Below are 6,782 nucleotides of genomic sequence, written 5' to 3'. Positions count from 1 at the left end.
CTCTCTCTCCTCTCCCCCCCCCCTCCACAGTCTTGTTACTTACTTCCTAATGTAATTAATAAAACAAATACTCAATTATGCAATTAGAAAATTCGTAAACGCAACTTCAAAAGATTCTGAGAAATCATTTGTATAATTATATTTTGTGGAGCAATATAATTATAAAAATTTAATAAGACATTTTAATATTAAATTATTATAATTTACTCGATATTTTGCAGTACTAATTATTTTGTCTTAATTTCTTATAGTATAATATAGTTACAGACGATGGAAATAATTTTTTTAAATAAAATAAAAACTGGAGTGCTCTTCTTAGGCAGCTTCTATATGCGTGCCAAACGGAATATTGTTGTTGATACCAATTTGTAACCCGACACAATCCTATTAGCAATGCTATGAAAACGAGCGCGGTCTAGAATTGCGGTCAAACTAATGAGGAAGGCTTTCTTGTGAATACCTCGAATACGCTCAGTCGCGCAAGAATAGAAGCGCGGGAGACAGAAGCGAGGTTCCTAAGGTGGACCTTAGTATCCAAGAAGGCGCATCCGTATATATTTCGTACTGAGACAAAGTTTCCTGTGTGTCTTAGAGGTCTTTTTGTGCCGATTCCATTTCCCTCGTGAATACGAAACTCAGAATATCCGTCGTGGAAATAAAACTAGCGGAATTAGCGATTAATATATAACGTAAGTCGCGTTGATTCAAAGAGCGCCGAGGTCGCCAACGATTGCGACGGTCAATTGCGCGTTTGCGATAATTCGCTCGAATCGAAGGAGAGCCTTGCCCACAACGAGCTTTAATCTTCCGGTCGTACTAGTTAACCGCTTGTTAAATCTTATTCAAAAAGTAGTTTGTAAATGCAAGTTCGAGCTGTTATTACTTTTCGAGCCATGTTAATTATGTGGAAATAAAAGTAAAGGGATTTATGAAAGCATAGTTTGCAATTGAATCGTTTAACTGATTGCGAATTATATTTTTCAATAATTTTCTTCCAAGTATGCTGTTAATTGATTTGTTAAGTATTATTATTAATTGATTGTGTGTGAATGTATGTGTGTGTGTATGATTTCAGCTATTGATTTACCTCTTATTGCATTGTTGTCTTATTCTGGTTTTGTTACTGGTAGGCTTTGTAACAGCAATTTTGCTGACGCCTAATCATTTGCAAGTTACTATTGTTTATTGTATTTATATTTATGTTAACTATAGTCTATTGTATCATATTTTACGTCTATTACTCTGTTAACATGTAGTCTTTTTCATATAGCTTTGCAATAAACTAAATTAAATTAAATTAAATTTGATTTGAGGTACATTTAAAAAAAAGCCAACCAAGATTCGTAAAAAATAAGAATACGCAGAATAGCGACAAAATTATTGCTCTCTAAAAATAAATACGCTCTAAAAAATACGTCCTCGTTTTGTAGATTTACTTTATTCTCGATGAAGTTTCAAGTTGTTGTCATAATAAAATATCAATTATTCATTTTAATGTAATTAGAAAATGTGTGAACTTAGCGCAGACGACAAGAAATTCTGGAAATTTTCTTATATAATTGTTTCGTCAAATGATATTTTAAAATTTATGAATATCCACATTGCGAAAGTATACATTTTATTCGTTTACATTTGATAGAACTTTTTAGTTACACAAACACGAACATAATGTAATTACAAAATGTAATTGACGCTTTTCATTATTCACATCTCGCCACAGTATTTTTCGCGACTCGCGTTTCGTTTTAATTTGAAACACAAACAAACGTTCTAAGAATCTCGTATTTTTCGCCTCTATTTATCGAAGCGGGACTGGAGAAAAAGCTCGTTGCTCCACTTTATTCATAAGATTGGTTATTATCTGACAGCTTGTTATGACGTTAATGCATGGGTTTAGTGTTTCTTCAAGAATTTATAGCGACCTTGGCGTATAAAAGAGAACCTAGGCCGTCATAAATGACACGAGAAGGGTTAAACATAATGGGTTGACTCATCAATTGAGATCAATTATAGTCCTTAGCCTGTAAAATTCTACATCATAACATTTTTCTGCGAAATATAGGCGGATATCTTTCTCGAACGAACTTATTTATTTATTGAAACATTATTGAAATAAAAACGTTATTTCTAAAGAAGCATTTTTATCTGAAAATCAATTTATTAAGGAAACTGAAGAACTATCCCTTATATGAATTTCGATGAGCTTTGAACGTATTGTAGAGCATCAAAAAATATTCGACTCATATTTTTTTATCTGCTTATCTCAAGGTTTCAGGGTCGAAACTCTGGAGGTGGGGATAAATTAAAAAATTTGATATTTTTGAAAAATGTAAATACACATTAGATAAGATATCGTATAAAATACTATAAAATTTTTGTATAAAACAGTTTTTTATACATCTTATTGTTTCGTAGAAAATGAAAATATTTACGAGGAGTCATATTGATCTCTAAACCTTAAGTATATAAAAAAATATGAGTCTAATATTTTTTAATGTCCTACAGCATATATAAAGTTCATTAAAATCAATGAGAAATAGCTCCGGCGGTTCTTTTATAACGATTAATATAAAAACGAGTTACGCGCGTTATTAAGGCGCAATAAACGTGGCCTAATAACGCGCCCTTTATTGAGCTCTAATAACCTCGAGTGATTCATACTTGTCGTCTTTATACATTAATTCTTGTTAATATCACAAGTAATGAAGTTAAATGTTTCTGTTTAGCTCGAATTATCGTTTCAAAATTGCACCTCATAATTTTTATTATTCAAAAAGCCGCTCCGCGTCAAAGATAAATCTTGTTCTTAAAAAAAAGAAACGTTAAATAGTCACACATAAAAAAATTATCTAAACGTTTAAAGAGCAAAACTTCGAAAAAGTAAAACTTTCGTTCGTCGCTAGAAAGTTTTTAGGCTGGATGGAAGTGCGGCAAGTGCAAAAAAGATTATTCAAATGTTTCTGTTTAGCTTGAATTATTGTTTCAAAATTGCACCTCATAATTTTTATTATTCAAAAAGCCGCTCCGTGTCAAAGATAAATCTGGTTCTTAAAAAAAAGAAACATTAAATAGTCACAGATAAAAAAATTATCTAACCGTTTAAAGAGCAAACTTCGAAAAGGTAAAACTTTCGTTCGTCACTAAAAAGTTTTTAGGCTAAATGAAAGCGAGGCAAGTGCAAAAAGAATCATTCCACCAGAGATCCGGAGAAAGATATCCATTACGACGCGTGATTTTCAACAACAGACAACGCCGTGCTCTTTAACACAAGTGCGGTCTCGCGTCCTGGAAACGTGTTCATTAGCATACTTCGATTAAACAATGTCCTTAGCAAGCGCGCTTTTCCTTCCACGAGTGGGATGGAAAATAAGTGTAGAGGGAAAGCTGCGGAAATGGTCCACGGCGATACCAACGGGCGAAGCGGAATTATTTATCTCGCGCTGGCCGCGCGGGCCGTCTGGGTCCTTGATAAATAGATCCTCGCGCGAAACGTTGCAGCAGGTTCCCGCCAGTCCAGACTCGAGAAAGGACCATTAGGTAGGGATCCACCCTGTGGTGGCAGTGGCGGAAAAAAAGAGAAAAAAAGGAGAAAGGAAAAAAAATGGAAAGCAGATCGGTCGGCGTGTGCGGGGTCGGCGAAATAAAAGCGGCCGTTTATAGTCGCCGCTGGATATGCTGGGATATATGCTCTCCGTTCTTTTTCATCGGGTGCATCGCTATGGAAAATTGAAATAATTAATCGGGTGTCCGGTGCCCTTTTTCCTCTCTTTCGCATTCTTCCTCTCTTTCGCTTTCTTCCTCTTTCTCCTGCTCTTCCGCTCCGCTTCGAGGATGTATCCTGCCGTTATCATCACGCGCGGCCGCTACGAATCGCATTAATCAACCGATAGAAAACCGAGTCGAGGCTTTCCTCCGTCTTTAAACATGCATAAAATACAACCCCCGCGTATTAGACCGTTTACCGGAACGTTATCGAGAGTTCCGCAATCGATGCTTTAATCATTTGCCCCAGGGGGCAAATGCAAAACGCAAGAATACCCAATAACGTCATAATAACTCTTCGATAATAATCATCTCTCTCGTTCAATAACACGGCGATGAGTTAATAATACCGTATAACGTAACAATAATATAAAACAATTACACGTCCATTGCGTTTTGTGTTTCGCATTTGAAAGAGAGCGTCGCGGGTTTGTAAAGCGCGATCGAGTTTCGTTGACAATACAAAAAATAAAACGGTGGTATTAGGAATTAAAAATATTAGTGCAGCAGTAAAGTATCACATTATCGCGAATAGTGAATCATTTTATATCTACCATCATTGTAGTATTTTATTTTATCATGGACGATAAAATGCATTTGGTATTATCACGATACTATCAAACGTTTTAATGGCGCGATGCATGGGAGTCGTGTTCGATATGCACACAACGATATTATTTAATTTCGTTAATTAAAACATGATTCGACACTTTGAATGACGCGGAATACGAATTCGCACGGAATATATGCATATTTCATTTATTTACGTGGATTTGCAGCCCACCGGGATTGTTTACAAAATCTCGTAAGCCCTCACTCTAGACGATCTACAATTCGTATCAGAAATCAGGATTCCATTAAAAATTACACGGAAAAATATTTGAAGAAACGGAAGTAAACGCACGTCATATAAAATATGCATTGCGATGCGTGCACGTGTAACAGAATACAGTGCGTGTAAAATTATAAATAAAATTCTGCCCCGAAATCTGACCCCGAGATATAGCTTGTTAAAAATTATTTTATTTCACATGACACAACACATTTATACTTCCCATAATATACACATATATATATATATAAAAGATAGAACTCAGGTATGGGTGGGTAAAATACCCGCAGTTGTACGACAATCGACATTTTGTGATTAGAGTCCTCTGTAATCTCGCGAGACACACGCAAACGAAAACTGTAATTAAACGAAATGACAAGGGTGTTTTTTATGAAATGCACTTTGACGGATAATGAAATACGCGCGTGCACGGGCTCGATCTCCCGCAGCCGCGTAATATAAATAAATGAATAAAATCCTCGCGTAATCCGTATCAGATTGTATCGTAACAGGAGGCTGCATCCCGGTTTGAAATATTGATCTGGTCGAATTGCGGTGTTCTATCAAAATACATTAAAAGGCGATCCCTCCCCCCCCTCTCTCTCTCTCTCATAATGTATATATATATATATATATTGGACATAATGTCATTGCAATACTTTCGGTCTGCTCTCGCTCGAAATATCCAGTGACAAAAGTAAAATAATCCCGTCCGAAAGTAAAGACCTGTTCTTTGTCATTGCACTGGTCACATTATGGAACTGTTCGGAATGGATTCCGATCGGAATTATTCCGTTTTTCCTAGAAAATAAAATAGAAATCTGTAAGGAATGATTGAACAATTCCGATCGGAATCCATTCCGAGCAATTCTATAATACATGCTCTGCAGTAATATTAAATTGCTCGTCAGTTAAATTTGTGATTATAATACAGACTCCAGCTTTTATAGGACTGTATTTCAAGACCAGCAAATAATTGATGCACAGTTTGCTTGAACTAGAAATTATAAAAATTTATACGAATATATTGTTACACTCTAAAAAATGTGGATTTAACACCACGCAATATTTATAATTTTCACCGTGTTGTTAAAATACGTAGGCCGCTGCAAAAAGTATAAAAAAACAGTCAAAATATAGTAAAAATACATTGATTGTTTTTCAAAATATTCTCCCTTACAATCAATACACTTTTGCATGCGTTGGAACCAGTTTTCGAAGTACTTTTTCCATTCAGAAGATGGTATATCAGAAACGTGACTTTTGAATGTTTCCACAGCCTCTTCAGGTGTTGAAAAACGGGTTCCACGCATTTTATTCTTGACAAACGAGAATAAAACGAAATCATTTGGATTTAAATCAGGACTGTATGGACAATGAGTCATTAATTTGACGTTTTGCCTCTTCAAATAATCGAGTTTGTGATGCTGTGTGAGATGATGCATTGTCATGGTGAAGGATGATCCGACGTTTTGCATTAGATTTTCTGATTTCATTGATGACTTTCAGCAAACAGATGATTATGTATCAATCAGAATTTACCGTTCGACGATCCTCTAAAGCGACGGTAGTAACATAACCAGTAACACTGAAAAAAGCGACGATCATTTTCTTCGAAACACTTTGTGAACGGACGACTTTTGTTGGATTCGATTCATCTTGGAATATCCAAACACTGGATTGTTGCTTAGTTTCGGGCTCATACAAATATATCCAAGTTTCATCACCTATAACGATATTATAAACCAATTTTTTAAACATTTCCTTGCTCTATGACAATCTTGTGTTTCGCGGGTTTTCTCCGTGTTCAAATCCATTCTTGGAATGCCAACGTTTCGTGAACCTTGCAGTCCACTTCATCAGGGCGAGGAGCAGCCTGATACTGTGCATCCATTCTTGGAATGCCAACGTTTCGTGAACCTTGCAGTCCACTTCATCAGCCTGATACTCAGGCTGCTCCTCGCCCTGATGAAGTGGACTGCAAGGTTCACGAAACGTTGGCATTCCAAGAATGGATTTGAACACGGAGAAAACCCGCGAAACACAAGATTGTCATATAGGAAACACCCGTGAAAGCCTCAAGAATATTTCCTTGCTCTATTTAACGCGCGCCGCTTTTTGAGCTTTGGTCAAATTGTGTGGAATCCATTGGGCACATAACTTTTTAACAGCTAAATGGTCATACAAA

This window comes from Trachymyrmex cornetzi, unplaced genomic scaffold (genome assembly GCF_001594075.2).
Source record: "Trachymyrmex cornetzi isolate Tcor2-1 unplaced genomic scaffold, Tcor1.1 scaffold345, whole genome shotgun sequence".
Taxonomy (NCBI): domain Eukaryota; kingdom Metazoa; phylum Arthropoda; class Insecta; order Hymenoptera; family Formicidae; genus Trachymyrmex; species Trachymyrmex cornetzi.
Note: the sequence above shows the minus strand (reverse complement) of the source record.